This window comes from Leucoraja erinacea, chromosome 1 (genome assembly GCF_028641065.1).
Source record: "Leucoraja erinacea ecotype New England chromosome 1, Leri_hhj_1, whole genome shotgun sequence".
NCBI classification, from domain to species: Eukaryota; Metazoa; Chordata; class Chondrichthyes; order Rajiformes; family Rajidae; genus Leucoraja; species Leucoraja erinaceus.
The window spans coordinates 105,914,745-105,934,078 of NC_073377.1; the positions used below are offsets into that span (position 1 = coordinate 105,914,745).

General features: G+C 43.2%; 1 long non-coding RNA gene across 1 annotated transcript; it reads right to left on the reverse strand.

The window, feature by feature from the left end:
• Window positions 1-10,070: 10,070 nt before the first annotated feature.
• On the reverse strand, window positions 10,071-11,281 carry LOC129700320 (uncharacterized). Its single transcript, XR_008724038.1, has 2 exons — window positions 10,991-11,281; window positions 10,071-10,406 (listed from the first exon to the last, which is right to left on the reverse strand). It is a non-coding gene; the product is annotated as an uncharacterized LOC129700320 (long non-coding RNA).
• Between the last annotated feature and the right edge of the window lie 8,053 nt (window positions 11,282-19,334).

The window sequence follows — 19,334 nt, forward strand, 5'->3', positions numbered from 1 at the left end:
TATCACAGGATAGACACAAAATGCTGGAGTAACTCAACATCTCTGGAGAGAAGGAATGGGTGGCATTTCGGGTAGAGATCTTTCTTGCCATCTTTTAGATGGCATTAATTAGAAGGCCTTGTCCAAATGTCAGCAAAATATCCTATATCACTACAAGGTTGCTTGTGTAACTTTTCAGTATTTAAATTGGTCACCACATTTCCTTTTTTATGCTCTCATTATTTGCAAAATATGTTGAGATGTCTTAAGGTTGCAAAAATCTCTATGGAACAAAAAAGGTTTTTTCTTCCTTTGAATAAATAAAACAAGACTGTTAAGGGTCTGTCTCACTGTACGAGGTAATTCAAGAGTTCTCCTGAGTTTTCCCCCGATTCGAACTCGGAGAATGTCCGTAGCAGATCCGTAGGAGTTCATGGATGTCCCGTAGCGGCTCGTAATGCTAACGGTAGGTACTCGGGAAATCCGGTAAACTCGTAATGGTTTTTCAACACTGCAAAAAATGCTCATGAGTAAAAAAATACTCGTGATGAAAAAAAATGTTACTTTTTACTCGTACGAGTGGCTCCGAGACATCCACGAACTCCCACGGACCCGCTACGGACATGCTCCGAGTTCGAATCAGGGGAAAACTCGGGAGAACTCTTGAATTACCTCGTACAGTGGGACAGGCCCTTTAGAGTGTGTAGAAAGACCTGCAGATGCTGGTACATCAAGGATAGACACAAAGTGCTGGGGAAACTCAGCGAGTCAGGCAGAATCTCTGGAAAAGAAGGATGGGTGATGTTTCAGGTTCGGTCCAGTCAGACTGAAAGTTTAGTTATGGGGGGGGGAGAAACTGGAGGTAGGAAAAAGCCAGAACAAAGTAAGGCTGGCAACAGATGACCAAGGAAGGGTGGCTGGGGAAGAGGTGATAACGAAGGGATACAAGAATGCAAATAGTGGAACTAATAGGGTGATTGAGGTGGGGGAGGGATGGCAAGGATTACTTGAAGGGACCCAGTTTCCAAATATTTTAACTCCCCTTCCCATTCCGATACTGACCTTCCTGTCCTGGGCCTGCTCCAGTTACCCTGCCCCCCTCTCTCTGCTTTCAGTCTGAAAAAAGGTCACCACCCAAAACAACACCCATTCATTTGTGAAAATAATCAGAATTCTGAAATTTTTAGTATATCGAAACTTTCTGCTCCATATTTATTGGTGACAACATCATCTATTTCCCAAATTGTATTAGCTGAACTTGGTTTTGGAGGAAGGTAGTATCCTTGAATACAAGAGACAAGTAGAATATTTTACAACGTTGTAAATAAATGTTTTCCAGGGAGCAATTTAGGTTGCAGTGAAGAGACATAAGGATGAAGCAGGTAGACAAAAATGCTGGAGCAACTCGGAGGGTGAGGCAGCATCTATGGAGAGAAGGAATAGGCGATGTTTCTTGTCGAGACCCTTCTTTAGATGCAGGCTCGCAAATTCCCCAAATTCCTCTCAGAAATAGACAACGTTTCATTATCTTCTTGTATAGATGCTCATAGATGGACAATATAAAATTTGCTGGCTGAAAATAGCACGTCTGAATGGGACAGACTTGATAAACTAGCTGTTCTTTCTGTTTTGTTTGTTCTGATCACTTCTGAGCTACACCTCATGGCTTATCAAGGTGATGCACACTGAGCAAATTAGCCATAAAGATTAAGATAATCCTGGGTTAAATCCCCACGTTGCACTGTTGATTAATTTCATCCAGGGTGACTTCAGGATATAAACCCATCAATAAAGAGACTGCAATGTATTTATTTCAAGTCGGGACAGTACCTGACAGAAGAGAATCTGCATGTGATCCTGCTCCCACATGCCTCCTGCCTTTCTCTCATATTGTGATAAAGTTTGCACATTTGGGAAGGGCTTTGCAAGCAATTGATGTGTATTTTGCAGATGCGCCACAATGCAGCCAAGGTCATGCCATTTGCAGACATGGTGGTAATCAATCTTTGCCTGGATGGTGCCAAGCATCGCAGAAGTTAATAAAGTTACCTTCATCCAATCAAGCAGAGAGAAATTTTATCGCCTACCGACTTGCATCTTGCAGAAAATCAGGTGAAATTGACCGACTCCAAACAATAACATATGATGGTCCAATAAAATATCTGGTCAATGGCGGATCCCCCCCCCAACCCCCATCCCCTCCCCCCCATGATTGAAAAAAAAAGATCTCACAGTAACACTGTTATAGAGTCATAGAGTGATACAGTGTGGAAACAGGCCTTTTGGCCCAACTTGCCCACACCTCAAAAAAAAATGTCCTTAAATAGAATCCCACATTTCCTGGTATTTGATGATATTTCCTGAAATTTTCAAAAATGATTCCTGCGTGCTATTTGTCCGGGCTCGAAATTAACAGTTGCCCGGGTGCCAATGGCGACCTAAATTCCCGCTGGGCAACCTAAAAGCCGTGCTATTTTGCCCAGCTTGGCAAGCACTCGGGACACCTGGCATTCAACTCTGAGCGGGCCCCCCTCTCTATCTCACTCTCTGTCACTCTCTGTCGCCGCCCGCAATCCGTATCCATGTCTGGGCTGCTGGTTCTCCGCTCGCTCCTCATCCGCTGACACGGACGGCTGCCTTGCATATGCGCACTGCCATGGCCTGCACATGCGCACAACCACAGACAGCGCATCATCGGCCATGGTTGTGCGCATGTGCCGCCATGCACTTGCGCACTGCCACGGCGACTGGTCGGCGCCAGGCACTTTCTCCCTCCCTTTGCATTGTGGGAGATCTGGCGACCATTGCTGTCCAGTCGTCGCCTCGCCTAGACCGCTGAAAACCAATGCAGAAATGCTCCCTGGAGCTGGAGTATCTCCGTGGAGTAACTCTTGCTTCTTGGTTTCCTGGTCCTCCAAAAATATTCCAAAATGGAATTTAAAATGAAGTGGGGCCCTTCACCACCAAACTCTGAAAAATAACAGTCTATTGCACTTTATCTGTTTATCTATTGTGTATATATATGGTCTATAGTATACAGACACACTGAACTTTTATCTCCTGTTCTGTCTTATGTTTACATATTCTGTTGTGCTGCAGCAAGCAAGAATTTCATTGTTCTATCTAGGACATGACAATAAAACTCTCCTGACTCTCGACTTGGACTTAAGCAAAAAAGGGTTCTTGGGGAAAAAAGAGCTACCTTAAATTTAGTTACGTCTGGTTGAGTAACTATGGTAGGGTGAAGACTATTCCATGCTTTAATTGTGCGGGGAACTCCATGGAGCAGCCATGGCTAGAAGAAATTGGGTGACATTTAGGGTGGAGACCCTTCTTTAGATTTCCTTTGGTTTTAGTGTTTTTAGTTTAATTTAAAGATACAGCGGGGAAACAGGCCCTTCAGCCCATTGAATCCACGCTGACCACCGATCACTCGTACACTAGTTCTATCCCACACATTAGCGACGCGTCAAGAGTCAAGTGTTTTATTCTCTCACGTCCCAGTTAGAACAATGAAATCCTTACTTACAGCAGCACCACAGAATATGTAAACATAGTACTCTGTAAACAATGTTATAAACGAGAAAATAAAAAACAGTGTATATTTATATATGAATATATAACTATATAAATATATACATATATATTTGTGTGTGTGTGTGTGTGTGTGTGTGTGTGTGTGTGTGTGTGTGTGTGTGTGTGTGTGTGTGTGTGTGTGTGTGTGTGTGTGTGTGTGTGTGTGTGTGTGTGTGTGTGTGTGTGTGTGTGTGTGTGTTGTATAATTATATATACACACACACACACAAAATTTCACACCGGAGATTAATAAAGTTCTATCGTATAGAATCGTGTGTGTAGGAAGGAACTGCAGATGCTGGTTTAAACTGAAGATAGACACAAAAACCTGAAGTAAATCAACAGGTCAGACAGAATCTCTGGACAAAAGGGAAATATTACTATTTGGGTTGGGTCTGAAATAGGTTCCTGCATACCTGCATACCTTTGGAATGTGGAAGGAAACAAGAGCACCCGGAGAAAACCCATGCTATCAAAGGTAAAAGGAGCAAACTCTATACAGACAGGACCCATATTCAGGATCGATTCCGGGTCTTTTTTAGGCAACAACTTTATGGCCAATGTACTGCTCCATAATCTTTAACTGAATTAAAACATACAGTGGCTGTAAAGGGGGACATAGTGAATTCGAGATTTAAGACTGAAAATGGATAGTTTATTTTTTTTTAGTAACCAAAGTTATCAACGTACAATTTTTTTTTGTGTTGGAAAACAAAATATAGTGGCACAGCTGGTGGACTTGCTGCCTCACACGCCTGAGATCTGTGTTCGATCCTGTCCTCGGGCACTGTCTGTGTTGAATTTGCACATTCTCCCTGCAAGCGTGTGGGTTTCCTCCCACATCCCAAAGATGCATTGGCTTTGTAGGTTAACTTGTCTCTGTAAAATTGCCCCTAATGTGTTGGGAGTGGGTGAGGAAAGTGGGATAACAGTACTTGTGTGAATGGGTAGACAAAAATGCTGGTGAGGCAGCATCTATGGAGCGATGCAAATAGGTGACGATTCGGGTCGAGACCCTTCTTCAGACTGGTGAGGGGGAGGGGGGAGAAGAAAGGAAGAGGCAGAGAGGGGCTGAGGGAGAGCTGGGAAGGGGAGGAGAAAGCAGGGATTACCTGAAATTGGAGGTCAATGATCATACTGCTGGGGTGTAAACTGCCCAAGCAAAATATGAGGTGCTGCTTCTCCAATTTACAGTGGGCCTCACTCTGGCCATGGAAGAGGCCCAGGACAGAAAGATTTGGAATGGGAGGGGGAGTTGAAGTGCTGAGCCACCAGGAGATCAGGTTGGTTATTGTGAACCGAGCGGAGGTGTTGGGCGAAGTGATGGCCAAGCCTACACTTGGTCTCACCAATGTAGAGCAGCTGACACCAAGAGAAGCAGATGCAATAGATGAGGTTGGAGGAGGTGTAGGTGAACCTCTGCCACACCTGGAAAGACTGCTTGGGTCCTTGAATGGAGTCGGGGGGGGGAGGTAAAGTGACAAGTGTAGTATTTCCTGCGGTTGCAAGGGAAAGTTCCAGAAGAGGGGGTGGTTTGGATGGGAAGGGACAAATTGACCAGGGAGTTACGGAACGAGCGGTCTCTGCTGAAAGCCGGCAGGGGAGGAGATGGGAAGATGTGGCCAGTGGTGGGATCCCATTGGTAGACAAAAAAGCTGGAGAAAATTAGTGGGTGAGGTAGCATCTATGGAGCGAAGGAATAGGCGACGTTTCGGGTCGAGACCCTTCTGCAGACTGATATTGGGGGGGGGGGGGGGGGGGGGGGGGGAAAAAGGGGGGGGGGGGACTGGAAAAAGAAAGGAAGAGGTGGCGACAGTAGGCTGTGGGAGAGCTGGGAATGGGAGGGGAAGGAGGGAGAGAGCAAGGACTAGCTGAAATTAGAGAAGTCAATGTTCTTACCACTGGGGTGTAAACTACCCAAGCGAAATATGAGGTGCTGTTCCTCCAATTAGCAGTGGGCTTCACTCTGGCCATGGAGGAGACCCAGGACAGAAAGGTCGGATTCGGATTGGGAGGGGGAGTTAAAGTGCTAAGCCACCGGGAGATCAGGTTGGTTATTGCGAACTGAGTGGAGGTGTTGTGCGAAGCGATCGCCAAGCCTGCGCTTGGTCTCACCGAGGTTGATAATGCGCTGAATAATCAAACCACATTTTTGTTTGGAAGTGGAAGGAAATAATAGAAATTGCATTTATTGCAACATGTAAAAAGAGTTGAGATACTGTATATACTGTAATGTAATTGTGGTATATATCATGTCTTGATTGGTGAATATGTTTAGTTTGTGACTTTATTTGAAGCAGAAATAATATGTGAATGCTTCATTGAGCATAATTCCGACTGGTAACTACACACTTCGTCCTAGCACACTATCGCACGCGTCATGCAAGCCGTCTTAAATGACCACCCAAACTGTCATTTGGCAACCTAAAAAGCTACCTACGCTGCCCGGCTGGCAACAGAGAAAAAATGTTAAGTGAGAGCCCTGTTTGTTGTTTTTTATCGCGGGCACACATTAACAACACAAAGAAGAACAAGGCAAAACAGATGTATGTAACTACACCGTATCTGCCTGCTTCTGTTACCCACTTGTACAGTGTTATGCAAGGCAGCTTTCGTTGCCTTAAACTGCTTTTGTTGTCTTGATTTTTTCAACCTACTCTCATGTGTCTCTCTGCTCTCTCTCCCTCCCACTCTCCCTCCTTCCCTCCCTCTCTCCCCCTTTCTCTCCCTCCCTCTCTTCATTCATTGACAATATATTTCCTATAACATGGTGCCCAGGACTGAACACAATATTCTAAATGCGGTCTCACCAACGTCTTATACAACTGTAATATGACCTCCCAACTCTATACTCTGACTGATGATAGCCAATGTGCCAAAACCCTTTTTGACCACTATGTCTACCTGCGACTTGACCTTCAAGGAACCATGCACCTGCACTCCTAGATCCCTCTGCTCTACAACACTCCCCAGAGAACTCCAATTCACTGTGTAGGTCCTGCCCTTGTTAAAACATCCCCAAATGCAACACCTCACACTTCTCTGTATTAAATTCCAATTCCTGTTCAATGCAAAAGCTTGGAGATGGTAATTAACTGTCATTTGTTCAGTAGGGATATTATTGCCATTTTTCAACCGAATTCTGAGCATTGTGTAAATAAATCCCTACTGCACCCTAGTTTGACTGATTAATTTTGCTTTCAGTATGCCTCGTTGTCACCTTCTCCTCAGCCATCAATGAACCATTGTACATTACCTTGCGCATCGTCTGCTTTGATCTGTCTTTTTCACATCTTACATTCTCTTTGTACCCTTCCATATCCCTTGTTACCCTCTCCCCTTACTCTCAGACTGAAGAAAGGTTTCAACCCAAAATATCAACCATTTCTTCTCTCAAGAGATGCTGCCTGTCCTGCTGAGTTACTCCAGCATGTTGTGTCTATCCAAAATATCATCTGTCCTTACCCTTCTACAGATGTTATCTGATATGTTGAGTTCCTCCAGCAGTTTGCTTTTTGCTCAAGGTTCCAGAATTTGCAGGGTGAATTAATGCATTTGGGGTAATCTACCTGGATTTTAGTAAGGGTGTTTAAGCAAATTCCAACATGAAAAGGTGGGCAACAAACCAAAAGCCTGAGAAATCCAGGGGAGAATGGAAAATTCAATCATCAGCAGGAAGGAAAGGATAATGGTTGACAGTCATTTTTACAACTTGAAGGTTGCTACCAGCTGGCTTCAACAGCATGCAATACTCTATATTTGGCAAAATATATCTTGCTAAAATATATTAATGATCTAGACCAACATGTGGTTGAATGAAATGTTACAGGTGTACAAATATTAGCCATGTGGGTGATAGTGAGAAGGAAAACTGCAGGCAGGCGTAGACAGTTTGGTCAGTTGAGTACAAAATGTAAATCTGAATTTAATCAAGAAAAAGCTCAGAGGCAATTGGTTTGAGAGGTCCAATAAGGGAACATATAATAATCAGATGATACAGAGTGGTGTGGAGGAAATCAAAGGACCTTGAGGTGAATGGCCAAAAGTCTTGAAAGATAGCAAGACAGCCCATCAGGTATGCTGTATTTTCTTTACTAGCTGAGGCAGAAAATAAAAGAGTAGGGAGATTGCTGGAACTCTCTGCAACATTAGCTAGGCATCAGCTAAAGTACCTTCGATCTTCCAGCATCTGCAGTTCCTTCTTGAACAGCTAAAGTACTGTATTCAGTTCTGGTCACTGCATTGCAAGCAAACTTCGATTACACTGGAAAGGTTGAAAAGGAGATTTAAGAATCCGGCCAGGAATAGAATACTTTTGCTATGAGTAAAGACCAAATAGGCTAGGGTTGCTTTCTTTGCAATAAAAGAGTGCAAGGGAAAGTTAACTGACGTGTATGAAGCTTGAGTACGAGATAAAATAAATGAAAATGTCTTGTTTTTCTCAGCCAAGGGGTCGGAAATGATAGGAATAAACTTATACTAATCGGTACAAGGATTAACAAAGAGGTGAGGGAAAGTATTTTTACCTTGAGCTTGGCAGGATTCAAGAACTCCAATCCTAACAGGGTGATAAAAGCCAAAATCCCTGACACATTTAAGTTGTGGACCTGTACTCAGTCATACAGTACAGGCCTCAGCCCTACTCATCCATGCTGACAAAGATGCCAATATATGCTGTCCCCATCTTCCTGCATTTAGCCCATATCCCTCAAAACATTTTATTTCGACATACCTGTCCACATATCTTTTAAATTTTATCATTTTATCTGCCTCTACCAGTGCCTCTGGAAGTCTGCTCCACGTACTTGCAACACTGCGTGAAAATCTGCCCCCGAGATCACCATTTCACTTTTTCCCTTCTTAACTTCAACCTATGCTCTCTAGTTTTAGACTGGGATAAAGACTGACTTTCAACCGTGTCCACACCCCTCATGGTTTTATAAACCTCAATATCGTCTAATATGCTGCTGGAAAACAATTCCACCCTATCCAATCTCTCCTTATAACTCAACCCCTCCAGATGTATACTCTTCAGATGCCCTCCATAATGTTTTGGGCAAAGACCATGTATTTATTTGCCTCTGTACTCCACAATTTGAGATTTGTAATAGAAAAAAATCAGATGTGGTTAAAGTGTATATTATCAGATTTTAATAAAGGCCATTTTTATACATTTTGTTTTCTTGTGAATGAGATATACCCAAGCCATTTCCCATTGGGCTGGATAGATACCAATGTTACACCGATACTGGAACCGTCTGCCTCGATGCATGACTAATTCTGAGGACAAGGTTTCTGCACTACAGCGAGGATATTATTGTTTCCCCATAACCTACACTCAGAACATCCAATTTCCAATAATCTCCGAGTGTCACATGTAATTTGAATTGGCAGAATTCGCAGGGAAGAAGTAACAGTTTTTAAAAGCATCTATAGGATGCACTGCACCAACTCACAAGTATCCTTAGACAGCACCTTCTAAACCCACAACCTCCCCAGCTAGGACAAGGACAGCAAAAGCATGGGAACGCCACCTGGAAGTTCCCCACCATTCCAACTTGTTAATATATCACCATTTCTTCGCAGTCACTAAAAGCCTGGAACTCACTCTTCCTAAAAGCATTGAAGATAAACCCACAACTCAGGGACTGCAGCAATTCAAGGCGAATGCTCACACATACTTTCTCAGAGGCAATTAGGGATAGGCAATTAAATGCTGGCTCAGGCGACAAAGCCCACATCCTTTCAATTAATATTTTAAAATGGATCATCCACATTTAGCTTTCTGGTTCGGGTCAACCCCGATCCATCTTCTTCCACTGTAGATCCAACAAAGGGTTGAATAAAAGAGACTATGCTTTTAAAAATTGATATGAAAATATACATATGCCTGGTGAAACAAATCAGCAAGAGATATAATTGAATTACTTTATTTCAGTGGTGATTCCTAGCACTCCTGCCCATTACAAAACAACTAGTGAGTTTGGATGAATAATTTGTTCCTCTTTTCCATCAGCTGTTTCACCAATTACGTTTCTGATAAATGTTCAGTTAGTATGCCACCAGCAGGCACATGTATATTGAAACTGTATGGTATAATGTTAACAAAGATATTCATATTTTTGCATGGAATTCATTACAATTGCTGAAAGGATATCTATTTTTATTTATTAGTTTCATGATTTTAACATTAAGCAGCATTTGATAAAAGACAAAAAAAGTGGCAACCAATTTGTTGCTCACATCAAACACCACAATTTCATTCCATTTATACAACTCTTAACACTTATTCAAATGTTAAGCTTTAATTAAAAATACGTCAAAGACCAATGCTTATGCATCATAATAATAATAATAATAATAATAATAGCCAAAACTGGATGGCAGTTGGTTGCAGCATCCATTTGCTGAAGTGGAAACATCTTCATTACCAAAAATAAAACTTAATAATAACAGTTGGACAAATGTATTGCATGGCTAAGTTTTAAGGTTTTTGTTATCATAGCAACTAGCTGAGACACAATTTCAATTCCATTAACCTTCAATTAATGGAACATTCTCAAAAAGGAGTCGGTAGCAGTTGAGCTGGTCACTGGCTTCTAACTGAAGCGCAGGAAGGGGAAAAAGCAGTAAAAGTAAATGGCTTACGTTATTTATAGGAGAGAAATGCAGTTGAAAGCAGAAGAGAATGGATGAAATCATTAAAGGTCTGAAACTGTGGTTAGATGTGATTAGGAACCATGACCAAAAGACTTATTGGAACTGCTGAAGATCAGTTCTACATTGCTGCCGATTCACTGGTTCCAGTCTCAGGCTGTTCACGTTATGATCCCCAAGTACACATAAAATGCCTGGAAGACAGAGGAGTATTATTTCTACGTGGGCTGTACACTCATACTTTCTTGTTCAACTCGGACTGCTTTGAGTTTCTGCTCATTCATCTTATGGGTGCAATTGAAACTGAGATTTAATCCGGCAATAAACAATGTAATGCCAGGCTCAACTTGTTTCAATAACACTGCAAAATCCTTTCCTATTTGCATCATTTTACCGTTTCATCCCAAGGCAACCTGATACATTCTTCCTCCTTTCAAAACACCTGTCCTCTTCTAACTAAATACCTATGTTCCGTTTTTCACTCTCAGAGGGTTGTAACTCGAACGATGAGACAGCGCCCAGACAGTGAAGGTTTTAATATCAATTTACAACAATAACCAGGTCAGTCTCATTTAATGAAATGTTCAAACCTTAACTGTAATCTGATCAAGCCTACCGCAGCAAAATACAAGTACTGCCCGTGGTAAAGACATTTTTAATTAATACAGAAAAACGTGTTTATCAAAGCAGGCTGAAATACCGCACATGACTTTCAGCAACAAAGTTTATCCGAATTGTTGATCGGAGGAGAAATCTATCGCGGGAAATTAGCACTTACATCATCTGATGCCCCCATAATTCAGACTAACGAAGCCTTGTGATGTTTCCGCTTGCTGCAGCTCGGTGTAACACCAGCTGGGCTGGTGGCGAAACAGACTTGACTGTGAAATGAGAGACGATGTTTTACTTGGTACATCCTTCATCGCTGACAAGTCCCACGCTGCCAAACCTCCTACTCCCAGGCACAGCTGAGCGATGCGAGGCAACCAAGAAAAAAAGCCGCCCGTGCAACATTCACGTGACCCCAGCCCGTCTGCTCGCCGGAGAATCCTGGCTTTCACTTGCACTCATTTGCAACCAACGTTTTTCCCTTTGTAAGTTTTCCTGTTGATTGATTAAAGTCCGCAGATACCAAGAATTCCGCACTTTGCCTCGGCTATTGGCCCCTTTTCGAAGGTTGATGGATTTATGCAAGAGGCTGGATGCCTGATCAAAAAAATGCGCACAATTGCAGTTTAATTTGCTTGATCTCGCCACCTCAGTCAAACCTAATGAAACGCTGGAGGATTCTCGAGGGACGCTTTCAGAGCAAAAGTTAGGCTCGAAAGTCCCCGCTGGAAGTTCTCTCGTTGCACAACCTGCTAGTATTTTTTTTTTTTAAAGCAGTAAAACATTCTGATCAGGGAGAGAATATGAAAGATGATAGTGGGGGCCTGGAAAATGGAAGTTATTGAAGAGACCAAGGGCGTGTAAAAAATAGCCCCGAGTACCTACGGCTGGCTATTACCATCATTCTCCGAGTTTGAATCAAGGAGAAAACTCGGGAGAATTCGTCAGTAACTCGGGAAAATGGGACAGGCCCTGTGTCTAAATTGGACATAGGTCGGGAGGGATTGGACGGGGGGGGGGGGGGGGGGGGGGGGGGGGGGGGGGGGATGGAGTCGACGTATGTGGAGTTGAATTCAGTGAGACAGGAGCAGATAGAAACAATGGGTCCGCTAGGAAGAAGTATCTCAACCTGAAACGTCACCCATTCCTTCTCTCCAGAGATCCTGCCTGTCCCGCTGAGTTATTATAGCCCTTTCTCTCTGTACGAGTTCATTCAAGAGCTCTCCCGAGTTTAAAAAAAAATCAAACTCGTGGTAAGCACGTAGAATGAACGTAGCGGGTACGTCGGGGCTCGGGTACGTCTCCCAGCGGCTCGTAATGCTAACGGCAGGTACTTGGGAAACGCGGTAAGCTCGGGAAGACTCGTGAAGACTTTTCAACATGTTGAAACATGTCCACGAGAGCCCTGAGTACCCACGAGCAGCCATTACCGTAAATCTCCGAGTTCGAATCAGGAAAATCTCAGGAGACCTGATTGAACTCATATAGTTGGACAGGGTTTTAACAGCATTTTGAGTCTATCTATCTATTCTGATCAGGGAATTTGTTGATCATTGGCTGGAGATGTAACAGCTCAATCTCATTGCCCTGGGATTAGTCACCATCTCCCAAGATAGTAGCACTCACTTGAATTGGCATGTGACCTATGGAATAGGCTGTGCCTGTGGCTGAATTCATGGCAATTCACCAACAAAAGTTGAAAGTGATTTGCAGTGGCTTCTTGTGCAAATGTTTTTTCTGGAATGTTGGCTCCACTTAGCTAATTGGTGCAATAAGTCAAAGTCAGTCCAAAATGACATTAAAAACCGGCATTTAGTTTAGTCTGCTATTGTCACATGTGCTGAGGTACAGTAAAAAGCTTTTGATTGCGTGCAATCCAGTTAAGGTATGCGTTTTTCACAAACTTACGTACTTCTTGCCTGATGGGAGAGTGTAGATGAGGAAGTGAACGGGGAAGTGGGCACTGTATTGGCTGGGGAGATGGTGCAAGCCAGGGTTGCCATGGGCATCCGCAGTCATAAATGGCGGGGGAGGCAGCATGAGCCAGGGGTAATGTGGGGAAAGAGTGCTCTCAGTGACAGTGGAGCAAGCAGCAGGTGCTGTAAGCAGCTGGGAAGGCAGCGCAAACCAGAGGTGACGCGGGCAACCATCAGTAGATCAGATAGAAATGAGGGTTTATTGTACTTTGTTTATGCAACTTTTTTTTTTAAAGTCCTTGGCAGAATGTTTACCTAACTATTCAGCTGTGACATCTGATAGAAGTATATGAGAAAATTATGAGAACCATACATATGGTAGATAGGCAGAACCTTTTTCCCAGGGTTCAAGTTTTCAACATCGTAAGGGGATTATTGAAACATAGAAAATGGTGCAGGAGTAGGCCATTCGGCCGTTCGAGCCAGCACCGCCATTCAATATGATCATGGCTGATCATCCACAATCAGTACCCTGTTCCTGCTTTTCCCCCATATCTCTTGATTCCTTTAGCCCTAAGATCTAACTCTCTCTTGAAAACATCCAGTGAATTGGCCTCCACTGCCTTCTGTGGCAGAGAATTCCACAGATTCACAACTCTCTGGGTGAAAAAGTTTTTCTTCATCTCAGTTCTAAATTCCCATATAGCCCCATATTCTTTAAAAAAATCATCTTGAGGTGAGAGAGGCAAAGTTTAAAGGAATTGTGTAGAGCAAGTGTTTTTTCCCAGCAGGGAGTGGTGAGTGCCTGGAACTTGCTACTGGGGTGATATTGGTGAAGGCAGATATGATAGTCACATATAAGAGGCTTTCAGATTGGCACTTGCATAAAGGGATTGCATGGCATAAAGGGATATGGATCATGTGCAGGCAGAGTTTAATGGCATCATGTTTGTCACAGACATTTTGGACTGAAGGGCCTGTTCTTGTGATTTACTGTTTGATTTTCTGTATGTTTTAAATGGCCATAGCTGGTCTCATGAAATGGAAGATTAGTACTTGTGTTGTGCTTTGCGGTAGCTGTGGAAAAAGCCCACTGATGGAGAGCTCAATGTTGATGGAATATTGAATGACGGTCACCAGCAAATGGAAGTAGACAGGGAGCCAGCAGAAGGACGTAGTTCTCAGTAACAGTTGGCAATTGAGCAGGAGCTCTGCTCTGTTGGTTTAAAAAGCAGTTTCTAACCAATCATCAACTTCTAATAAATGACCAGTGGCATTTGCCAATATAGTCCATAATTTATATAATGGTTGCATGGCTCATTAAAGTTAAGCACCAATTGGAAAAGTGGAAACAACTGCAGGCAGCCCAGCCCTTCTCCAAGATAAACAATTTCTCCAAAATGCAGAGCAAACTAAGGTAGCAGGACATAAATAAATCCACAAGTTTTGCCATTCATCAACATTTGTGCACTTTTCACCCATTGCACCAAAATAGCATTTGTAACATCTGAGACAATCTACCAGAAGCTGCAATCTGGCAACAATCAAGTGAAAGGAAAAGTTAAATGTATGAATGAGGCTTAATTTTCCTAATTTTCATGCAATTTACCCTTTTGACAATAGACAATAGGTGCAGGAGTAGGACATTTGCCCCTTTGAGCCAGCATCGCCATTCATTGTGATCATAGCTGATCATCCACACTCAGTTCCTGCTTTTTCCCCCCATATCCCCTGACTCCGTTATCTTTAAGAGCTCTATCCAACTCTAAAATGTCAATCTAAAATGCTGGAAAGCTAATTCCTCCTGTAAACTCTTCCTAGGCACAAATATTAGAAAGATGAGAGAGTAATAGCTATGTAGCATGGAAACAGGCCCTTCAGCCTAACTTGCCCATGAGGACCAAAGCGCCATTCTGTGCTAATCCCACTTGCCTGCATTCGACCTACACCCCCTTTAATCCTTCCTATCCATATATCTGTCTAAATATCTTGTGGAAGTCAGAATTGCATCTGCTTCCAGACACAATCTACCCTTGGAGTGAAAACATTCTCCCTGCGGTTACTCTCAAATCTTTCCCTCTCATCTTTAGCCTAAAATCCTCTACCTTTGGAAAAAACTGTGCATTAATTCTATCCATTCCCCTATTGATTTTGTACATTTCAATAAGGTCACCTCTCAGCCTCCTACATCAAACCAAAGTAGTCCCAGCTTATCCAACATTACCCTATAACTTATTTTAGTTTATTGTCATGGGGACCGAGGTACAGTGATAAGCTTTTGTTAGCGTGCTATCCAGTCAAAGCAAAGACTATACATAAATACAGGACCACATTAGCTAATGAGAAGATTGTTCAGTTGCCTGATGACAGCTGGGAATAAACTGTTGCTGAATCCGGAGGTATACATTTTCAAGCATTTGTACCTCTGGTTTGATGGGAGAGGGGTGAAGAAGGAGTGACCAGAGTGAGACGGATTGTTGATTATTCTGGCGGCTTTGCTGAGGCAGCGTCAAGCATAGATCGAGTCAACAGAAGGGAGGTTGGTTTGCGTGATGGCCTAGGCTTCGTCCACAACTGTGTATAGCATAATGGTGCAGCTGTAGAGTTGCAGCCTTATAGCGCCAGAGACCTGGGTTTGATCCTGACTATGGGTGCTGTCTGTATGGAGTGTGTACATTTGCCCTGTGACTGCGTGGGTTTTCTCCAGGTGCTCCGGTTTCCTCCTTCATTCCAAATACGTGCAAGTTTGTAGGTTAATTGGCTGCTGTAAATTGTCCGTAGTGTGTAGAATAGAACTGTGGGTGATCACTAGTTGGCGTGGACTTATCGGGCCAAAAGGCCTGTTGCCACGTTGTATCCCTGAAACTAAAACTAAACGTCTCTGCAATTTCTTGAGCTCTTGGAAGTAGCTGTTCCCAAACCAGGCTGTGATGCATCCCGATAAAATGCTTTCTACAGCTGATCTGTAGACGTTGGTGAAAGTTGTTGGGACATGCCAAACTTTCTAATGGCCCTGTCCCACGGTATGTGTTCATTCCATGAGCTCTCCAGAGTTAAAAAAAAAAAATCGAACTCCTGATAAGCACGGAGAATGAATGTAGCAGGTACGTTGGAGCTCGGGGACGTCTCTTAGCGCTCGTAACGCTACTGGCAGGTACTCGGGAAGACTCGCTAACAGCAGGTAAGCTCGGGAAGACTCATGAAGATTTTTCAACATGTTGAAAAATGTCCACGAGAGCCCCGAGTACCGACGAGCGGCCATTACTGTAAATCTCCGATTTCGAATCAGGGCAAACTCGGGAGAGCTCTTGGAATGAACTCGCACTGTGGGCCATAAGTCTTCCAAGGAAGTAGAGGCGTTAACTTAACTTAAACACGCAAGTCCCAGTAACATCCGCGTGAATCTCCTTTGTACCCGTTTCATCTTAATGACAGTGTTCCATTAGCTGCGCAACCAGAACTGCACTTAGCACTTAAGTGTGGCCTCACCAATGACTTGTACAGCTGTATCATGATGCCCAACCTTTGTATTTAATTCCCTTCCGAATACCAAAAACTTTCTTCACCACCCTGTACCACCACTTTCAGAGAACTATTTACCTGTACTCTCTGATATCTCTGTTCAACAACACTCTATAGGGCTCTACCTTTCACTTTGTAAGCCCTGCCCTGGTTGACATTACCAAACCTCACATTTGTCAGAGTTAAGTTACATTTGCAATTTCTTGGTCCACCTTCCCAACTGACCTAGATCCTGTCGTAAACTTAGATATCCTTGCTCACTCTTCAGTATACCACCAATTTTGATGTTGTCAGCAAACTTATACTGTCAATTACATTGTCATCAAAATCATTAATGTAGATAATAAACAATTGAGGACCGAACCCCAATCCCAGCTGCATACCAACGATCACAGGCCGTCAATCAGAAAAGCAACCCACCACAACAACGCATTGAATCCTCCATCTATGCCAGTTTTGATTCCAATTTGCTCGCTCACTTTGGATTCCATGTGATCCAACCTTCCGGACTAGTGGATCATGAAAAGTAAGTGTGGTACAGTGGTAGAGTTGCTGCCTTACAACGCCAGAGACTCAGGTTCGAACCTGACTATGGCTGCTGTCTGTACAGAGTTTGTACATTCGCCCTATGTATGGCAAACCAAATTCCTCGTATGTTGCAAAACCTACTGTTGGGGAGAAGGCAGCATGGGTTATTGATTGGGGACGATCAGCCATGATCACAATGAATGGCAGTGCTGGTTCGAAGGGCCGAATGGCCTCCTCCTGCACCTATTTTCTATGTTTCTATACTTGGCTAATAAATTATGATTATGATTATGTTGACCGCGTGGGCTTTCTCCGGGTGCTCAGGTTTCCTCCAACACTCCAAAGATGTACAGGTCTATAGGTTAATTGGCTTTGATAAAAATTGTAAATTGTCCCAAGTGTGTAAGATAGAGCTAGTGATGGTGCTAGAGAAGGTAGCAGGGTGATCGCTGGTCGGCGCAGACTCTGTGGGCCAAGGGTCCAGTTTCTGCGCTATATTTCTGAAGTTTAAATGCCTTGTCAAATGCCTTGCTGAAGTTCATATAGACTTTAGCTCTGCTCTAGTCCACCTAGACCTACATGATCTCCCGGTTGCTAAACACCTTTCTGTCCTGGACCCCTCCACTGTCAGAGGGAGACACAACACAAATTGGAGGAACAGCACCTCATATTTTGCTTGGGCAGCTTACAACTCAGCGGTATGAATATTGAGTTCTCTAACTTCAAGTAACCCTTGCTTTCCCTCTCTCTCCATCCCTCCCTCATCCTAGTTCTCCGAACAGTCTGACGGTTTTCTTGATTACATTTTATCTTTGTATGCCTCGTTGTCAAATTCCCCAAGCTAGCATATTCTACATCCCCTTTGATCTCTAATTTTCACACCATGCCCTTCCATTTCTCTGTGTCTTCCTCACTCTCAGTCTGAAGAAGGATCACGACCCACAACGTCACCAATTACATCTTTCCAGAGACGCTGCCTGTCGCACTGAGTTACTCTAGCATTTTGTGCTCATATGGACACCATCCACTGCCCTGCCTTCTCAATTCTCTTCAAAGTACTCTTAAATTCTGGAGACATTATTTTTCATGCACAAACCATAGGAACTATCTCTAATCAGTCCATTATTATCCAAATGTTGTCAGATCCTGTTCCTCGGAATCTGTTCAACAATGTCAGGCCCACTGGCCTCTCATTCACTGGCTTGTCCCTGCTGTATTACATAAATAACGGTACAACATTAGCCATCTTACAGGCTCGGGAACTTCACCTGTGGCTAAAGTTGGAGCAAATATCTCTGCAAGAGGCTCCAAAATGTGTTCCCTATCTTCCCAAAAGGTCCAAGGATGCAGCTGGTCAGGCCCTTGGGATTTATCCACCTTAATATGCTTCAAAACTGCCAAATTCCTCCTCTTTGGTAATTTATATGGTCCAAGATATCATAACTCATATGCTTCCTTGATCTTCCTTAGTTTTTCCTTGGAAGCAATTCCTTAGCTTCCATGGTCTACTCCACAACAAAGGCTGATGAGAAATATTAATTTAATATCTCCCCCATCTCTTGTGGCTCTGCACAAAGGTGGCCTTGATGACCTTTAACAAAACTAATTATTTTGGTACCCATTCTTTTAATATAGTTGTCGAATCTCAAAGGATTTTCCATGGCATTGCCTGCCTGGTCCATGTCCTCATTTAGCCCCCTTGATTGGCTTCTTCAGTGTAATTCTACATTTCTTATATTTGCCGAGGCATTCGCTTGATCCTGACCGCCTAAATCTGATGTATGCCTCCTCAATTTTTCCTGATCAGAGCTACGGCATCTCTTATCAATCAGGGTTTACTAAACTTGCCAGCCTTGCCTTAATCCTAAGTAGCACATGTTACCTTCTTCTTCTTCTTCTTCTTCTTCTATATAGTGTTTTTTGGCGGTTGGCAAACAACTTTTTTGGTGCATTACCGCCACCAACTGGCATGGAGTGTGGATCAAACAACACCATTACATACACTAACATCCTATATCCTTCCGAACAAATTGGTTACCCTAAGAAAAAGCAACAGGATTTGATAGCACTTATTTGAACTCCCTTGCAAAATATCTACCAAATCAAATTGTACTCCTTCTTTTCTGAACTGCTCACTCATCCATTCTCTCTCCTCCTCATACCTCTCACAATGTACAATGACATGCTCTATCGTTTCCTCTTGCCCACAGTATTCACATCTGCCTGTATTATGCTTGCCCATTACAAAAAGTGTACTGTTCAGACCAGTGTGTCCAAATCTATTTCTTGAAATCACTGTCTCCTCTTCTCTGTTCTTTCCTGCACATCTCATCTCTCCCACTTTCCTCTGGACTGTAGAACCACCGTCCTTTTCGCTCTTCCTCCCATTGCTTTTGCCATCTTTCCTTCAGTCTTTGTTTAATAATGTCTTTGATTTCAGTTTTACCTTTGTTAATACTTAAATCAATCTTACTTCTTTTTGTTACCTCTTTTGCTACCTTATCTGCCATTTTGTTTCCTCTAATGCCAATGTGTGCTGGTACCCAT